This window comes from Canis lupus, chromosome 22, assembly GCF_048164855.1.
Source record: "Canis lupus baileyi chromosome 22, mCanLup2.hap1, whole genome shotgun sequence".
In the NCBI taxonomy this organism is placed as follows: domain Eukaryota; kingdom Metazoa; phylum Chordata; class Mammalia; order Carnivora; family Canidae; genus Canis; species Canis lupus.
The window spans coordinates 31189537-31210070 of record NC_132859.1 but is presented as its reverse complement, the minus strand read 5'-3'; the positions used below and the strand labels follow the sequence as shown (position 1 = coordinate 31210070).

At 35.4% G+C, this 20534-nt stretch overlaps 1 protein-coding gene and 1 non-coding gene across 3 annotated transcripts in view; both read left to right on the top strand.

Annotated features, from left to right (window-relative positions):
• The window catches only part of ZNF385D (zinc finger protein 385D), an 897042-nt gene that overhangs the window by 240126 nt on the left and 636382 nt on the right, over positions 1-20534 (top strand). The gene's annotated exons all lie outside the window — the stretch shown is intronic.
• On the top strand, positions 7084-7192 carry LOC140614555 (U6 spliceosomal RNA). Its single transcript, XR_012015392.1, has one exon. It is a non-coding gene; the product is annotated as a U6 spliceosomal RNA (small nuclear RNA).

Here is a 20534-nt window from a genome sequence, read left to right as displayed (position 1 = left end):
GAAGTTAAAGAGAAAATTTTGAAAGCAGCAAGAGAAAAGTCACTTGTATACAAGGAAGGCCCATAAGATTATTAGCGGATATTTCAGCAGAATCCTTGAAGGCCAGAAGGGTGTGGGATGTATACCCTGCTAACCAAGCTGCTATACCTGGAAAACTTATCTTTCCAAAGGGAAGGGAAGATAAAGATAAATAGAAACTAAGGGAGTTCATCACCGCTAGACCTGCCTTACAAGAAATGATAAGGAGAATTTACCCTAACAGTGGTGGATAATCATTTTTAAATTTAGTATAAAAGTTAAAGGACAAAAGTGTTAAAAATAACTATAACTGAATTACATTAGTTATGTCTAATATTAATAGATGTAAATCGAGAATCCCTCTTTCCCTTCAGTGCTCCTCAAATTATTGATTTTTAGTCTCCTGTGAGATAAGCTTTCCCAAGAGGCTCACTGTTCAGTCACATCATCTCCTGAGGGACTAACCCCACACATGCTTTATACGGTCTGCGTTTTTACATGAGTACAGCTGAGATTAAGTTAAAACCTCTAGTAGTTGTATTTACTTAAATTTTGTTCTGGATTCTCCTTTTCAAATGTAAAAATATTTCAAAAACTAATATGTGGATTCACAGCAGGCTTGTTAAGTCATGTTTTAACCACTGTCTCTATCCTTCTGTAGTTGAATGTGTTAGCAAACTAATTGTGTTAGTGGCCTGAAGGAAGAAATTAAAAATATTTATCTCTTACTTAATACTCAGTGCAATGGGTATGCCTTGTGTAAATAATTCCTGTTCAGAACATAGGGGAGAAGAAAAGTAAGCATGAATTTTCACTACTAATTATTTATCTGAAACAACCTTTTTACTCATTTTTATGTTTCTAGGGATGCTATTCCAAGTATCTAACACATGATTTCTTTCTTTTTTTTTAAATTTTTATTTATTTATGATAGTCACACAGAGAGAAAGAGAGAGAGAGAAAGAGGCAGAGACACAGGCAGAGGGAGAAGCAGGCTCCATGCACCGGGAGCCCGACGTGGGATTCGATCCCGAGTCTCCAGGATCGCGCCCTGGGCCAAAGGCAGGCGCCAAACTGCTGCGCCACCCAGGGATCCCTAACACATGATTTCTTTAGGTAAAATCTGATGTGAACACAACTCTTTCCAACTGAGAAATGTTTATGTAAATAAAACAATAAAACTATGGGTATATAGAATACCCACACATATAACAATTACTGCATAGTTTTGAGATGTACATAAGGCCCTGTTTGAACATGTATAAAAATGGAAATATAGGGGCAGCCCACGTGGCCTAGTGGTTTAGTGCTGCTTTCGGCCTAGGTTGTGATCCTGGAGACCCGGGATCAAGTCCCACATCGGGCTCCCTGCGTGGAGCCTGCTTCTTCCTCTGCCTGTGTCTCTGCCTCTCTCTCTCTCTCTCTCTCTCTCTCTGTGTGTGTGTGTGTCTTTCATGAATAAATAAATAAAATCTTTTTTAAAAAATGGAAATATGGTTATTCTGAATAGAGGATCTCCCTGAACTAAAACTTATCTTTCAGTTGCTACTTTCTTTTTAGTTCCTCCTAATTTTTTGTGGCATTATTTTATTTTATTTACCTTGCATGTTTAATTCTTGACAGAAGCAAATGAAGTAATGTAAATGGAAGTATTTCAACAATCTCTTTTTCTTACAAAGATGTGAATTTAAACTAGTTATTTCTTTGAAGCGCCTCTGAGTTATTTGAACATAAAGGCCCCGAGAATCTAATAGGAACTTAATTCCATATTAAAATCTGAAGTAAGAGTCAAGGGAATAAACTCTGAGATTTGGTGAAATTTCTGGACTGTTTCTTACACACAAAAATTACCCATCACTCTGCACTAATTAGCACTGATAACATCAAAGCCAAAACATTGGAGACTTAAGGACAGTCAGAAGGAGGAGGGAAGGGAAAAAGTAATTGTCTTTTGGTAGCTTAAGAAAAGAGGCATGTTGGCCATGCCTATGTCTTCCTCTGTGAGATTTCTCATCATGTCTTTTGCCCATTTCATGATTGGATGGTTTGTTTCTTTGCTGTTGAGTTTAATAAGTTCTTTATAGATCTTGGAAACCAGCCCTTTATCTGATGCGTCATTTGCAAATATCTTCTCGCATTCTGTAGGTTGTCTTTTAGTTTTGTTGACTGTATCTTTTGCTGTGCAAAAGCTTCTTATCTTGATGAAGTCCCAATAGTTCATTTTTGCTTTTGTTTCTTTTGCCTTCGTGGATGTATCTTGCAAGAAGTTACTGTGGCCGAGTTCAAAAAGGGTGTTGCCTGTGTTCTCCTCTAGGATTTTGATGGAATCTTGTCTCACATTTAGATCTTTGATCCATTTTGAGTTTATCTTTGTGTATGGTGAAAGAGAGTGGTCTAGTTTCATTCTTCTGCATGTGGATGTCCAATTTTCCCAGCACCATTTATTGAAGAGACTGTCTTTCTTCCAATGGATAGTCTTTCCTCCTTTATCGAATATTAGTTGACCATAAAGTTGAGGGTCCACTTCTGGGTTCTCTATTCTGTTCCATTGATCTATGTGTCTGTTTTTGTGCCAGTACCACACTGTCTTGATGACCACAGCTTTGTAGTACAACCTGAAATCTGGCATTGTGATGCCCCCAGATATGGTTTTCTTTTTTAAAATTCCCCTGGCTATTCGGGGTCTTTTCTGATTCCACACAAATCTTAAAATAATTTGTTCTAAAAAAAATAAATAAATAATTTGTTCTAACTCTCTGAAGAAAGTCCATGGTATTTTGATAGGGATTGCATTAAACGTGTATATTGCCCTGGGTAACATTGACATTTTCACAATATTAACTCTGCCAATCCATGAGCATGGAATATTTTTCCATCTCTTTGTGTCTTCCTCCATTTCTTTCAGAAATGTTCTATAGTTTTGAGGGTATAGATCCTTTACATCTTTGGTTAGGTTTATTCCTAGGTATCTTATGCTTTTGGGTGCAATTGTAAATGGGATTGACTCCTTAATTTCTCTTTCTTCAGTCTCATTGTTAGTGTATAGAAATGCCACTGATTTCTGGGCATTGATTTTGAATCCTGCCACGCTACCGAATTGCTGTATGAGTTCTAGCAATCTTGGGGTGGAGACTTTTGGGTTTTCTATGTACAGTATCATGTCATCGGTGAAGAGGGAGAGTTTGACTTCTTCTTTGCCAATTTGAATGCCTTTAATGTCTTTTTGTTGTCTGATTGCTGAGGCTAGGACTTCCAGTACTATGTTGAATAGCAGTGGTGAGAGTGGACATCCCTGTCTTGTTCCTGATCTTAGGGGAAAGGCTCCCAGTGCTTCCCCATTGAGAATGATATTTGCTGTGGGCTTTTCGTAGATGGCTTTTAAGATGTTGAGGAATGTTCCCTCTATCCCTACACTCTGAAGAGTTTTGATCAGGAATGGATGCTGTATTTTGTCAAATGCTTTCTCTGCATCTAATGAGAGGATCATATGATTCTTGGTTTTTCTCTTGCTGATATGATGAATCACATTGATTGTTTTACGGGTGTTGAACCATGGCCAACATGCATATGAGAAAATGCTCTGCATCACTTGCCATCAGGGAAATGCAAATCAAAACCACAATGAGATACCACCTCACACCAGTGAGAATGGGGAAAATTAACAAGGCAGGAAACAACAAATGTTGGAGAGGATGCGGAGAAAAGGGAACCCTCTTGCACTGTTGGTGGGAATGTGAACTGGTGCAGCCACTCTGGAAAACTGTGTGGAGGTTCCTCAAAGAGTTAAAAATAGACCTGCCCTACGACCCAGCAATTGCACTGCTGGGGATTTACCCCAAAGATACAAATGCAATGAAACGCCGGGACACCTGCACCCCGATGTTTCTAGCAGCAATGGCCACGATAGCCAAACTGTGGAAGGAGCCTCGGTGTCCATCGAAAGATGAATGGATAAAGAAGATGTGGTTTATGTATACAATGGAATATTACTCAGCTATTAGAAATGACAAATACCCACCATTTGCTTCAACGTGGATGGAACTGGAGGGTATTATGCTGAGTGAAGTAAGTCAGTCGGAGAAGGACAAACATTATATGTTCTCATTCATTTGGGGAATATAAATAATAGTGAAAGGGAATAGAAGGGAAGGGAGAAGAAATGTGTGGGAAATACCAGAAAGGGAGACAGAACGTAAAGACTGCTAACTCTGGGAAACGAACTAGGGGTGGTAGAAGGGGAGGAGGGCTGGGGGTGGGAGTGATTGGGTGACGGGCACTGGGGGTTATTCTGTATGTTGGTAAATTGAACACCAATAAAAAAAAAGAAAAAAAAAAGAAAAGAGGCAGAATGAGCAGTGACAACTGTGAGAAGAAAGGGGGCCCAGAGAGAACCCCTCAGACTAGGTAAATTTTTTTGACAAATAGCCTGCATCTGAGATGTGGACTCAGGTAGTTGAATGGACAGATCCTAATATTTGGGGCTTCTGCATTAGTGGTCCCAATCAGCATCAGCTGAGTACTTGGTGAAACCCAGATCTTGGAAGCATATTCAAATTTATTGAATCAGAAACTCTGGTGTGTAGGCTGAGCAAACTGTTTCTTAAAGGAGCCCTTCAGGTGCTTCTGAATGCAGGCTCAAGTGTGAGAATCACTTCCCTGTGTCATAAATACATCTCGTAAGCAATAGTTTTAGGATAAAATAAAGTAATTTATGTAATTTATTTAGTGCAAGCATGCAATAAAATAAGCATTAGCTATAATTATGGTTAGTCCTTGTTATATCTGTAATCAGCTGACAGAAAAGTCAAGATTGGAAAAGTATATAGGCAAAGACATTTAGGAGTTAGTGTCCTTATAAACATAATTCAGAAACCTCCGCCTATTGTGACCTGCTTACAAATCAACTGTGGATTGTAAATGCAGATTCTGATTCAGACAGGTCCAGGGCAGGGCCTGAGATTCAATATTTCTAACCAGCTCCCAGGTAGTGCTATTGCTACTAGTCCTGGTACCACACTTTGAGTAGTAACGATCTGTTATATGACACCTTTTACTTCTACTTCACAATTCTTTGAAACCCCCAAAGCAATATGAAGCAGAAGTTTGTGTATTCCTAAGAAAGCCAAAGAATAGAAGGTGAGTAGCAAGTTGGGACTCTTTGGGTTTCATGTGATCTATTCCCTTGAATTGTATCTTTTGTTTATCTTTCTTTAGGAAACAATTTAATAGTTCTTAGAAAAGAGAGTTTGGAAAGTAACCATAAATTCCTAAAGTTTTATGGTCATTGATTACATAATTTCAAATTGAGACAAATGGTACTGCTAGACTAAATAAAGGTCAGACAGATGTGTCAGATAAGCCATGTATAACTACCACCATGTAGATCTTACAAAGCCATCTGAAAGGGCCCATCCTTCAGCTTCACTTAGTAAACCGTACACATTTTATTTTCAAAAACAGCTCCTTTTTTTAGTTTGTTTTTGAAGCTAAGCATAGTTTTAATTGTTGACTCATATCACCAAGGATAATTTTTAAAAAAATATGTTTAATTGTGGTCATCCCTTTTCTTCTGCAGTTTTGAAGGTTTTCCAAGAAATAATAGAAGATATGTCTACACTTTAATACAGAAAGCTGAGTGGTGTTGAGTAAATGGTTCTGTTCTTTAACCAAAACAGTTCAGTGTTTAAAAGTGTAGTATGACCAGAAATAGCACCTCTTATTTACGTAGAATCCACTTAATGAAAGACTTTTCACTGTTTCTGGATTCTGCTCTTATAGGTCTGGTAAATTTTTACTTAATTGGATTTGATAGCTCCATCGTGCATGACTGAAGACAAATTTATAAAGCACAATTTCTAATTCAGTTGAGTTTCCTTGAATTATATGGTTTTATATTAAGGTTGTTATACAAATCTTATACAATTGGAATTCTATTCATGAAGCCCTTAGTCTAAAGTGGTATTGAATAATAAGAATAAGCTATATTCAAGCTATTTTTTATAATAAATAGTCATAAAACAATTATCACAGAAATGCAATATTTACTCAATGTCAGCCTCAGAAACTTGGTTTTTAAATTCTTGTCTCTCCGGTCAACCTTCTTCTTTGTTGAAGCCACCATTGCCAATAGCCCCAGGCTTCCATATTCTCAATTCTAAGTCCAATAAAAGAGAGTCCCTTTTGCCTGGGCGGCTCAGTGGATGTTAAGTGTCTGCCTTTGGTTCAGGGCATGATCCTGGAGTTCTAGGATTGAGTCCTGCATCGGGCTCCCTGCTTGGATCCTGCTTCTCCCTCTGCCTATGTCTCTGCCTCTCTATTTCTCTTTGGCTCTCATGAATAATTTTTTTTTTTTAAAAAGAGTCCCTTTTTCCTAGGTATTATAGGAAAAAGCCTCATTTATTACTGAATTCTATGGCAGATGCAGGGCTAGGGATATGGTGAGTGGGATCTAAAGTCAACCCTGACTCACTGTGGAGAAATATTCCCTGAAAGGAGGTACCTGAAAAACTGCAATTTTAAAGCTCTTATGAGTAATTACAGAAATTTAAAGGGTAATAAGCACTAGCTAAGCTCTTGCATGGATCAAAAGAATAAAATCTTTTTTGCCAAAAACTTTTGTGAGAAAAATCTCGTAATCTCTACAAACTCAAAAAGGGTACTTTGGCCTGTAAGAGAATTTTTAAAAATTTTAATTCCAATATAGTTAAGCATCCAGTGTCATATTAGTTTCAGATGTACAATATAATGATTCAAGATTCTATACATTACTCACTGCTCATTAAGTGAGTGATGTTTAGAATCTTTTTCACCTATTTCACCCATTAATCTCTTTGATCTATTTCACCCATCCCCCACACAATTCCCCTCTGGTAACCACCAGTTTGTTCTCTTTCTTTATTGTGTTTCTTACATCTCACATATGAATGAAATCATATGTATTTGTCTTTCTGTGACTGACTCATTTAGCATTATACTTCTACCTCTATCCATGTTGTTGCAAATGGCAAGATTTCATTCCTGGCCTATAATAGATTTTAAACATGCCTCTTAAAACATCAAATAACAGTGTTTGCTTTGGCAGCACATGTACTAAAATTGGAATGATACAGATAAGATTAGCACGGCCCCTGCATAGAGGGATTACACCCAAATCCATGAAGTGTTCCATATATATATATATATATTTTTTTTTTTAAGAAAACAACAACTAAAAACTCTATCCAGTTATAATGTCAGTTTTATATACTTTGTAGGCAGGATTTGGGCTGATTGTTTGAATTTTAAAATAATTTGAACTTTTGCTAAGAAAATTAATTTTTTGAATATGGAAACAGTATATTGCCTGTGGTCCTTTTGTAAGTATAGATTTTAATATTTAGTACTTAAGAGGATACTTCTTTTTTTATCATAATGGAGAGCCCTACTAATAGGTAGGCTTAGTTTTCAATTTCACATTATTACCCCCACAAGGAATAATATGAATATTGGGATCTGTCATGTTCTGACCTCTTCAAAAATTCCATCCAAGACTCTTATCCAAGTACTTGACTATTAAGGGTGCCTTGGTGACTCAATCAGTTAAGTGACCAATTCTTGATTTTGGCTCTAGTCATGATCTCAGAGTCATACGATCAAGCTACACGTTGGGCTCCATGTTCAGTGTAATCTGCTTAACATATACTTTTTCTCTCTTCTTCTGCCCCTCCCCCTGCTCATACTCCCTCTCTCTAAATAAGTAAATAAATAAAACCTTAAAAAAATAGTACTCAACTAACTAGTTTGCTATAGTGTAAATAATAGCTAATATTACACAGACATGATCTATCCTATGTTAATTTTTTTGTTTAGTGGGCCAAGTTATATAGTAGACCTATGTTATCTCAGCATACTTGTTCCTGTTCTCATTAATTACAGTGCTATTATTATTCAGAATTTTAATGGCAAATGTCAAAAAAAAATCTGACTTAAAAGGGGAGTGTATTGACTCATTTAATGAAAAGTAGATAGGGATGCCTGGGTGGCTCAGCAGTTAGGTTTAGCACCTGCCTTCAGCTCAGGGCATGATTCTGGAGTCCCCAGATGAAGTCCTACATCGGGCTCCCTGCATGGAGCCTGCTTTTTCTGCCTATGTCTCTGCCTCTCTCTCTTTGTGTCTCTCATGAATAAATAAATAAAATCTTAAAAAAAAAAGAAAAAGAAAAGTCATAGATGGAGGTCAGAGAATAGGGTATGTGTGGTTTTATGCACAACTGGATTTAAGAGCACAGCCTCTGTTGTATGTCCTGGTTCCACTGTTTACTAGCTATGATACTGCACACATTGACAGTTTCCTTAGTTATGTAGTGTGTATAATAATGTCATCTTTCTTTGAATGGTGTGTTAATAGACATGAGGTTCCTAGAATGAGACCTGACAGAGAGAAAACATACAGTATTATCATAAACAGTCCATTTCCCAATCTTCATTTTCTGGGGAGCTTTCCTCTGTATTGATAACATCATCCTTACCAGCAGGTCAAGGCTTCCATTTTCCCAACATTAAGTTCAGCAAAAAAGAAAATATCCCTTTCCTAGTTATTACAATAAAAGCTTCAGGATAACTTTCACCAAACTGACTGGGTTAGGGTCAGTCCCCATGGCCAGGAATCATATGTCCTGCTCTGATAAACTAGCCATCTGTGGGTCACATGCCCATTCTGGGAGCTGAAATCAATCCAGCACAGGGATAGAGTAGGGGCTGGTGGTTTTGCAAGAAAAATTGAGATTCTCTCACCAGCAGGGAAGGAGGTAAATTTGGGGAGGCAGGAATAACTACTGTTTATTTTTAAAGTTCTTTGAACTCTGATACTAACACTATGGCTACATTGTTGTATTTGTTCTACATTGCTCGGTCTCTTTCTAATTATAAGCATTTACAAAATAGCAATAGGAATAATTACTACTGTAATTTTAATTCACTAACCATGAATGAAATACAGATTCACTAGCAACTAGCATGTAGCTTCTGGTTATCAAAACTGTCTTGTTTGAAAAGCCCTCTCTACTATTTTATTGTTTTGTCTCCTTTAAACAATGAAAGACAAAATAGTCTCTTGAAAATAAGCAAAAACCCAGAATAGTAAAAAACTTCACACAATGTGCTCGCTTCACAATTTATAAAAAATTCTAAATATACTGGCTTACAGATCCTCTTTATTTTATAACATTATCATTAAAATGTGTCATTTTGATTTGCTTTGCAGTCTAGTGTTTTATTCATCTAAATTCTGTGAAGATTTTTTTCAAAGTTGTACACATTTTTAGGTTTAAAGTCTCAGGAAAACCAGAAAACCAGAATCAACATGATCTAAGTGTGAACATAAAATATTTTATGTCACCTGCTATTCGTTCATTCAACAAATGTTATAGAAAACCTTTTATTTGTCAGGCAAAGATCTTTGCCTTCATGAAGTTTATAACTAGGCAAGTACAGAGAGACAATAAAAATCTACATCATAAAAAAGCACATTATAATGTAATGTCGGTATAATATAGAATGGGGACAAGGTAGATATTATTTTAGGTTCTCAGTGTGATTTGTTTCAGTCTAAAGCTTTAAGACAACAGGGAAAGACATACAAAAAATGTATTTTGTCTAACTCATTGTTATAGCCCTTTGGTTTATAATAGTTAATAATATTAATGGAAAACTCCTGTGGACTGCTCACACTTTTAGCATGCTTAATTAATAAAATAATTCTAACTGGAGCTATTTCTCAAATATTACTGTTTATTCTACTTAAATGAAACATTTTAGAGATGTTAGATCAAATCCTATAAATAAAATTGAATCCTTCCTCCTTTTTTTAGTAGACCAGATGATTCTCCCTCAGGCTAATTAATGCTTTCCTTGGATGCTCACAGAGCTTCATAAGCACTTCTATTCACTGTGCTCATTGCACTGCACAGTTTGCTTTGTTTCTGTCATGTGTGCATTTCATGGTCATCTGTCTTGCAGGTCACTGCTCCATTCTCCCTTCGCTGAGTAGCCAAACTCTCCAGGCACGGTTTTCTAGCACTACATTTCTTTTACTCTAACATCCATAGCAAATCTCTCTGTTGTTTATCCCAGCTGGGTTGATTTTACTTCTTTATTGGGGAAAATGTTATCTTCTCTCTCATGTTCAACTACCTGGAGGTCTATCTCCCTCCAGCTTTCCTATTGACTTGGACCTAGTGGCCAGTATGGTCAGCGACTAACACACAGTACTCCTTGTTGGGGAAACACTAGCCTCTAAATTATACTTTTAGACTATTACTCTGGATCATTATTAATACCTGGTCCAAATACAGAATGACTGAATCTGTATTCTTATCAATGTGCTCTTTATATCTGAGTTCTTCTTTCCTGACTCCTTATCCCCACCTGATCAAGGCTAGTGTTTGAAACTTAAAACCCATAAATAGCATTTATTTGTTCTTTTTGTCTTATTGTATCTCCCTTGCTGTAGATATAAATCTGGAGATGATACATGAAGTAGGAAGACATAGCCAGAAGAAAAGCCCAAAATTATATTTCAGGAAAAATATTCTGATCAACTTCCCTACTAGACATTGAGTTTCTTTTGTAAGTGAAGAATCTTGCCTAGTGGGGAGAGAAACCATGGTGTAGTTCAAAGAGGAGGGGTTTAAATACAGAGGTCCTTACATTCATATAAAGTTCTATTTGCAAGCTCTGAGGGTTTGGGCTTTTTAATTTCTTAGCCTCTGTGGTTTCAACATTAGATCACAAAATGATAGCTTTATTCCAAGGTGGTTGTGAGGAATAAGGAAAGCATATATATGTAAAGAATAAAATGTAATATTCACTCATTTTAAAAGGTATGTCATAGTTGTTAATATTAAAAGAAAATTCTCTAGTAATAATTCAGATTTCATATGCATATATACACACACTCATATATAATTGTGAGTTTAAATAAAATTGTTTAATGAAGAACAGCATGATGTTGAATAAGTTTTTTAGAAAGTAACTTATCAATCATATATATAGATATTCATTGCATCATTGTTGGTAACAATATAAAAGTTTAATAAATCTAAATATCATTAGGCAAATATTTAAAGACAAGTGACAGTTGAATATGCATTATATGATCTAAGCATACCATCAGAACAAATTATCTGCCAGTATGTGTATGCAAATAGAAATAGATCTACTGCATACATAAGTAGTAGTTAATAGTTGCTCTTTCTGGGGATCATAGAAGTTTGGGGTATGGGAAGGTCTTTCACTCTCCTTGTGTTTGTTTTTATTGTTTTAAACTTAATGCATAAAACACATGCTATATTAAATGAATTTCTCCCTCTCCATATAAATTTCATTATCACTGTCATCATTCATAACCCCAGAGGAAGCAAGTGACATGCTCAAACTGGCAGACAGTGAGAAGGGAAATCTGATAATAGTGAGAAAACATTTAATAGTAAGGGATCACTACCACCATTCATGACAGTGAGGACAGAGATATTTTAGGAACCCAGGGGAGTGAAAATCCTGTGGGGGAGGCTGTTCTGAGACCTGTGCCTGTTAACACAGTTAGACCCAGATGACCCCCCAGGGAGAGAACTGGGAAATAAAACACTACCATGCCCATGACTGCACCAACCTCATTTCTCTCTCCTGCTCCCAGCTGTTGGGGCTCTCCATTGGCTTACGGCTGCCAGGAAGTAAGGACGCCTACTGAGATGGTCTGCACAGTTAAGTTTCTCAGGTTGGAGACCAGAGTAGAGAAGATGGAAAGAATAGCTACAGAATCAAGCAAATGTAATATATAAGAATTTAAGTAAATGTTTATATGTACAGTTGTCCTTTGAACAACATGTGGGTTTGGAAGACGAACCCCGTGCACAGTTAAAAATTCACATATAGGGACGCTTGGGTGCCTCTGTGGTTGAGTGTCTGCCTTCCGCTAGAGTGTGATCCCGGGTCTGGGGATCTCGTCCGTCCCCCATCGGGCTCCCAGCAAGGAGCCTGCTTCTCTCTCTGCCTGTGTTTCTGCCTCTCTGTGTGTGCCTCTTATGAATAAATAAAGTCTTTAAAAAAAATCACATGTAAATTTTGACTCCCCTCAAAATTTGACCACTAATAGACTACTATTACATGAAGACTTACTGTAACATAGTTAACATATTTTGTATGGTATATGTATTATATACTGTGTCACAATAAAGTAAGCTAGAAAAAATAAAATGTCATTAAGAAAATCCTAGAGAAGAGAAAATACATTTACAGGACTGTACTGTATTTATTTAAAAATCTGCCTATAAGTGGGCATGTATACACACAGAGAATTAAATTAATTTATAGATGCATTTTGTTTATAATTTCAACCTAAATATTACATTTAATGGTTTGATTTGGTTTTCCATCACCAATTTAAATCTGGCATTTTTTAGACTGTAAGGAAAATGGCTATGGAGAGAAAAACAAAGGAACACCAACAGTTAAATTTGAAATGAAATCCAAAGAATAAAATTCATGAAACATATAAACTTAAAACTAGTAAATAAAAAACCCAAACAGTTTTGTTTAGTTAAAAAAATGCTAAGCCAAATAAACATAGTTTTAGTTAAAACAATTACTAAAAAACTTAGTAAAACATCATATTGAAAAAACATTGTATTAAAACCAAACAAACAAACAAAAAAACCACAAAAACCAAAAACCACCAACCAACCCACAATATTACTGTGGGCTAAACATTTTACCAGAAAGAATAGGCCTGGGTGTTTTCCAAATTTCCTTTAAGACCGAAGTCTTTTTGTGCCTGGGAATTATAGTGTTCTCATGTTTCAGTTACCCCAAATAAGCTGTCAACCTGATGATGCTTTTTAGCTATCTGTAAAATTGACTGTCATTTAGCCATGAGTTCTGTGGATAAATGTTGAAATGCAGTCACTCGATGTCTTTTGATCTGTACATGTTATGAGGCAATAATATTCCACAAGTCAAGGAGTACTAGCTTTGAGGATAGAGATCTGAAATTGGCTTGGCTAATTGTCTGTCCTTGGTCAAGGTATTAACTGTTTCTTTCTTTTTTTTTTTTTTAAGATTTATTTATTTATTTGAGAGAGAGAGAGAGAGAGAAAAGTGGAGGGACAGAGGGAGAGAGAGAGAGAGAATCCTAAGCAGACTCTGTGCTGAATGCAGAGCTGGGTGTAGGGCTGGATCTCATAATCCTAAAATGGCAACTGAGCAAAACCAAGAGTTGAAGGCTTAACTGACTGCACCACTCAGGCACCCCAAGGCATTCACTATTTCTATGCCTTCAATTCCTTAACAGTAAAGCTGAGAAGTGGATGACAACTTGGGCCACTGTAATCTCACTGAGATAGCACATAAGTGTTGGGACAAAATGGTTGCTCAACACAGGTTGCTTTTCTTTCCTTGATGTGCTGCCCTCTTCCTGTTCCCCCAGGGGTAGTGTCTTCAGTGCTTAATCTGATTCTTCTCTCCAAAAGGTGAATAGCAGACCAGTAAACTATTGCTACTTTTCTCAGAGACGCCCTGGAAATCTATGATTCACCAGGCTGAATTTTAAGTATTTTGTACTTTACATGACAGTGTTTCCCTACATTGGTACAAATAATTGGAAATTTGTCTCCTTAATCTTAGAAAGTTCAACAAATTGAAACAAGTATGTAGTATTCCTGCTTTGTTTTTTCCCAAGATATAAACAAATCAAGATTTAGAATGAAGTGGGTGGGGGAACTAATTCAGATACTTTAAAAATCTATCTATCTATCTATCTATCTATCTATCTATCTATCTATCTAAGTATTAAGTTATTCTGTTTTGGTGTCTTTTTGTTCCATTAGATGATTTCAAAAGAAAGAAAATAAATTTTTTGAGAACTAGTTTTGCCAGTGGGTTTCTAAAAATAATGAAATACTGCTTTGGGACCATTAACTATACTACCCTAAGAAGAACTGGTGACTCTACATTTGTATGTAAAGCAGTCAAGGAAGTTTTTAATTTTCTTGTAAAGTGTTTTTTAATTTCTTTGGAAGTCCAATAAGCATCTCTTGTAGTTTTAAATGATGAAATACATTGCTCTTTAAATATTTGGCTTACAGATGCATTAGAGCACATCTTTTAATCACTGAGTATTTATTTATTCTACATTGCTCAGAACTTGAATCCTGGTGGTCTTGTACAATTTGTGTTTACATTCAGCAATTATACAAGCTTTAGTATGCCTTATTTAATATAAATCAAACTAGTATACTTTATTTCCTGTAAACCTCAAAATGTAAATGTTTAAAGAAATGGGACATTGTCTCATTTGTCCTCTGATAAAAATGTAGCTAACAAAACCTAGCACACCCTTCTCTTGCTCTTGGTCTTCAAGAAAATAATTTTAGAAAGAGCAACATCCTATAGTTGCATATTAGATCAGAGTTTCTACACATTTATCAACCGGATTTTATTTTCCTATATGCATTTTAATTTTTTGTTTTTAAATAATTCAAGACTTATAAGGTGTTGCAAAAATAGTACAGTTTTTATGCACCTTTTTACCAGCTTTCCCCAATGATAACATCTACAACCAGAATACTTTACTAAGCTGGGAAATTGGCATTACTGCAATATGGTTAAACTAGATTTATTTGGATTGAATCCATTTTTACATGTATTTTTAAAATTTTGCCTTTTATAGTTCTGTGAAAGTTTATTGCATGGCTAGATTCATATAACTGGCACCACAAGCTGATTACAAAATTATTCTAGCCCTATAAAGAAATTCCCAACCTACCTGTAACTCTAATCCCAAATGCCCTTTCTCCAACCACTGATCTATTCTTCATTGCTATATTTTGTCATTTTAAGAATGTTATAAATGGCATAATACAGTATATATAACCTTTTCAAATGTCTTTTTTTTTACTACGTGTGAGATCCATCTAAGTTGTGTTTCAATAACTCATTTCTTTTTATTGTTGAGTAGATTTCTATTGTACAGCAGTTTATTCATTTAGTAGTTGAAAGATATTCAGCAATTACAAATAATGTTGCTGTGAAAATCTATGTATAGATTGTTGTATGGACATAGTTTTTATTTCTATAGGATAAAGAAACAAAGAGTGCAAATGCTGAGTTGTATGGTAATATATCTTTAATTGACATACTGATTTCCAGAGTGGCTATACCATTATACATTCTAGCTAGCAACATGTGAGAAATATGGTGTGTCCACATCCTCATCAACACTTGATTTAATTTGTTAGTATTTTTTTTTTATTTTGTCCATTCTAATAGTATAGAAGTCTTTCATCATGCTTTCATCGGCATTTACCAAGTAACAAACGATATTCAACATCTTTTTGTCTACTCGTTCTCCATATATTCTATTTAGTCAAATGCCTGTTTACTCATTTATTAATTAGCTCTTTTCCTTTATTGACTTTACGAGTTTATATATTCTGAAAACAGATCCTTTGTTGGATATGTCATTTGGCAATACTTTCTCACAATTTGTGATTTACCTTTTCATTATCTTAATAATGTGTTTCACTGAGAAAAAGTCTTTAATTCTGATGACTCTAGGTTATTGATTTTTTTTCTTTTTTTATGGATTGTGCTTTTGGTGCCATGTCTAAAAACTCTTCACTAACCCTAGGTCACAAGGATTTTCTCTTATTTTTTTCTTCTATTAGTTTTGTAGTACTATATTTTGATTAATAGTTTTGATCCATTTTCAGTTAATTTTTGTATAAAGTGTTGGATTTAGGTCAAGTTATTGTTACTGTCATTATTCTTTTGCCCATGGATGCCCAACTGTTGCAAAACTATTTGTTGAGAAGCTAATCACTCTTATTTGATTGTTTTTGCACCTTTACCAAATATTGATTGATATATTTTATTGGTCTACTTCTGGACTCTATTTTGTTCAATTGATCTGTGTGCAAACTCTTCGCCAATTCCAGTGTCCAAATTACTATAGCTCTATAGTAAGTCTTACTATTGTGTAATGCAGTGACTCAAATTTTATTCTTTTTTGAAATTATTTTAATGATTAAAGCTTTTGTTCCTTTTCCTTTAAGTGATGATAGATGATAGATAGATAGATAGATAGATAGATAGATAGATAGATAGATTATCTATATCTGCAAAAATCTTGCTGGGATTTTGATAGAATGGATTAAATCTATAGATCAATTTGGAGAGATTTGACAACTTTTCTATGTTGTGTCCTCCATTGCACAAATATGGTATGTCTCTTAATTTATTTAGATCTTTGTAGTTTTAGCACACAAATTCTGGATATGTTTTGTTAGATTCATACCATATGATATGGTAATTTTTGTAATTGTTATAAATTGCATGTAAAATTTCTGCTTTCAATTGTTCCTTGTTTGTAATGTGTGTCTGTGTGATGACCTTGCATTCTTATTAGTTATAGCAGTTTTCTTGAATATACCTTAAACATTTCTATATAGGTAATTAGGTCATCTGCAAATAGGCAAGTTCTATTTCTACTTCTTGATTTTATATCCCTTTTGTTTGTTTTTCTTGCTTTATTGTACTGGGTAAGATTTGTAGTATGAGATTCAGAAGGAGTTGGGAGACTTTCCTGTATTCATTCTGTTTAGATTTTTAATGATTCCCTAATGAATAGGGAATATACTTTGTATGGTGTTTTAGTTGTTCTCAATTTGTTGGGGTTGGTTTCATGAATGAATATGTGTGCTTTCTGATGAATTTTCCATGTGCATTTGAAGAGAATGTGTATTCTGCTGCTGTTCACTGGAGTTTTCTGTAACTTTCGGTTAGATTTGCAGGTTAATGGTGGTATTTAGATCTTTTCTACACTTGCTCATTTTCGTATGGTTTTAACGATTACCAAAGAAAGGTTTTGAAGCCCTTAACAACATTTATGCTTTCACTTCCATCATTTTTGCTTCATATATTTTGAAGCTCTATTGTTGGATACATATACGTTTAGCATTGTCATATTTTCCTGGTGATTTGACTTGTTCTGAACTATTTGTCTAATATTAATAAAGCCCTCCAGCTTTCTTTGATCAGTGCTTATATGTAACTTCATTTCCTATGCTTTTACTATTTTTTTCTTTGTCTATCTTTATATTTGTTTTTTTCTGATTTTTCCGTCTTTCCTCTTTCCTGCCTTCCTATAGGTTTCTGCACATTCTCTTTATATTCTTATATTAGCCACTCATGAATCTTCTCAGAAGTTCATACACAGCTTAAACAATTCTTTTCATCAGCAATTATTATCTTTCACAATTCTCACTTCACTCTATAGATAGGAGGGGGAGACATACTACTCTTTGCTGTCATTTACTTAGTTCATATTGTGGATGACCCACCAGACTTCTCCCCTCCTCTGTAACTGTGATGTCTAAGGAGAAGAGGAGGATGCTGTCTCTACTTTGTTAATGTATGGTGTGGAGGGTTAGAAGGATCATTTCTTGACTTTTGTGGTCTCTTTCCAGTCTACTTTTTTTTCTCTTTCAGTCATCTGATGGTTGGTTATGTATTTTGTCCAGGGTTTATAGTTGTACTTAGCAGGAAGAATACATAAAATGTGTTTTTATTTGTCTTGCATCAAATCAGAAATGTGATCTGCATCAAATTTCTTAACCATTTTTATTTATTTAATATGGCCATTGTACCGTTCTAGTATAGTGTAAAATAAAAGAGCAGTTTTTTCATTGTCTGGTTCTCTAGCCATTTTTTCTCGCCTCCTCTCCATCTCCCTCCTCCTCTCCCCACCCACACAGCATATAGAGAGTTCATATTCAGTATTCTGTTCCATAGTCTGGCTGAATTGCTTTTTAAACCTTAGAGTCTTCGTGCTATTGAGTAGGGTGTTAAGCAAACTTTATTTGTGGGGATGAAGAAAAAAGGATTTCAAAGATATGAAGTATTTTCCAAAATCAAAAAATATTATGTTTAAGAATCCAAATCCTTTCTTACCTCTGCCAGGAGAGGATAGAAAGGGAATATTTGAGGAGTTAAAGACAATTATATTAAAATATTATATATTTTTAAAATATATCTGTTTTATTAAAAGAAGTAAATTAACTACACTTCCAGCTAATAAGACATTTAAGAGATTTCATAGAGATCTAGAATTTTAGTTTTTGGAAGGGCCATAGAGATTTTCTCATCTGATACTTTCATTTTAAAAAGGAACAATTTAAGGCAACTTCACAATATTTATATAGTTTGAATCTATTATAAGTTAACAGAGTTTTCAGTGAATAATTTGGACCGGTTAATCTCTTCCTTAAGTGTTGAAATATCTTTAACATTTTACACAGGTACATTTTTTGGAATTTCAGAATAGAAAGAAATCATTACTAATTTATTATAAATATACTTTTAGTGCCTTTTTGATAAGTTACTATCAATGACATGGGTAAATTATTAAGTTTCTAAAGTATTCGTATTTCTTAGGAATCAAATCATTAAGCATTAAGTTCCTACAATATTAATAAATTAAAGGTCATTAATTATTATTACTATTCACCAATGCTTCTACTACAGTTCATCTATAGGATGTGATTAAACAAAGTATATATAATGGAACACTGGTTATACAATATACTCAGGTACATGTTGAAATAAATATGGATTAAGCAATCCATTATATTGGTCTCATCATCTATTCACTGAAACTTTATCTTCTTTGTTCTCTCCTCACCTAGCTTATGTTACACATTTTACCATTATAATCACTCTCTTACATGTACCCTAAACTTCTTTCTTCCTTTCTTATTTCGTAGACAAAATATCAACTCTGGTTAAATCATGGAACTCTTTTTTCACATCAGGTCTGCACCCATTCAGGTGAACACACACACACACACACACACACACACACACACTCATGCTGACTTGTTTTCATGATCGCTGACTTGCAGTGGGCTTTCAATGTGCTAGGTAATTGCACTATACTTCCCTGGTTATTTTTCTCCTAATCCACTAGATGACTCTTTTCATCCTTTCCCTTACTTCTCAAGCCTTCATAGACTTCTCCCCCTCTATATTATTTTTTAATTAATTAATTAATTATCAAGAAAGACAGAGAGAGAGAGAGAGGCAGAGACATAGGCAGAGGGAGAAGCAGGTTCCCTGTGGGGAGCCTGATGCAGGACTCCATCCCAGGACCCCAGGATCACAACCTAAGCCAAAGGCAGATGCTCAACCACTGAGCCACTCATGTGCCCCTCCCCATTTTTATTCTTGGCTGATGAATTTGCTTCCTATTTCACTATGGAAATAAAAACGTTTAGCAAAGAGCTTCCATGAGCTCCCCCTGTGGCATCTTCTTACCTCCCTCCATCTATGTCCCTACACAGTGTGCCTTCACTCTTCACTCTGGATAATCACCCATTCTCTGGCAATGGCCAAGATCCTGTCTGCTTTTCTAGTCCACTCAGTCCTGCAGCAGTTCTCCCAATTCTTTCCTGACACATTCATTTTTCATTCTCCGCTGGGTATTTCCCATCACTATTCAAACATCCTATTAATTCTTTCATCTTAAAAATACTCTTTGCTTTATTTTCCCTCAACCCCACTTATCTCTTTCCCTTCATAGAAAACTTCTTAACAGACTTATTTATAATAGGTATCTCCAGTTTCTTCACAAACCTACTCCAAAGAGGCATTGCTTCCTTCACCTGTTTACTCAAACTGTTCTTTTCTAGGTCACCAATGATTTCATGCTGATAAGTCCCCAAATCAAGTATATGTCATCATCTTAAGTGACTTATTAGAAAGAGATCACTCTCTTCTTATTGAAAGGCTGTCTTCACTAGGCCTCTAACATACTGGTTTTTCTCTTTCTTCCTTACCATACCTTCTCAGTTTGCTGGTTCCTTAGCTCTTTGACCTCTAAATGTTGGGGTGTTCCAGGGCTTAGTCTCTGGAAGTCTTATTTATTCTGATTTATTTTCTTGGTGATTACATCCAATATCATAGTTCTAGTGCTCTCTAAACATTGATGATTCCCAAATTGTATTCCTTGCCTATATCTCTTCCCTGGCGAAGTCATATGGCCTTATGAGACCCATGTAATCATTTGCTACTTGAGACCTGTGTAAATATGTAATAAGTAAATGCATTTCTCAAATGTGGTTGGTATAAAACTGAGCTCTTTATTTTCCCTTTTCAGATTTCCTCACTTTCTGTTATACCCTATTCTGTATCCTATTCCATCTTATTTCACCCCATCTATTCCCATCTTATCCCATTATCCGTCTTCATTTCTTATTCCTATCCCCTTTCCTTATCCATGCCAGTCATACCAGCCTTCTAGCTCTTTCTCTGATTCAAACTAAGCTTGATTTCACCCCAGAGCTTTTGCATTTTCTGTTGTCTCTGTTTGAAGCACTTTTATTTAGAAAACTGCATGACTCATTTTCGTACCAATTTAGCTCTTTACTGATATGTCATCATTTCAATAGGCCTTTTTTGAATCTTTCTATATCCGAATCGTGACCCAT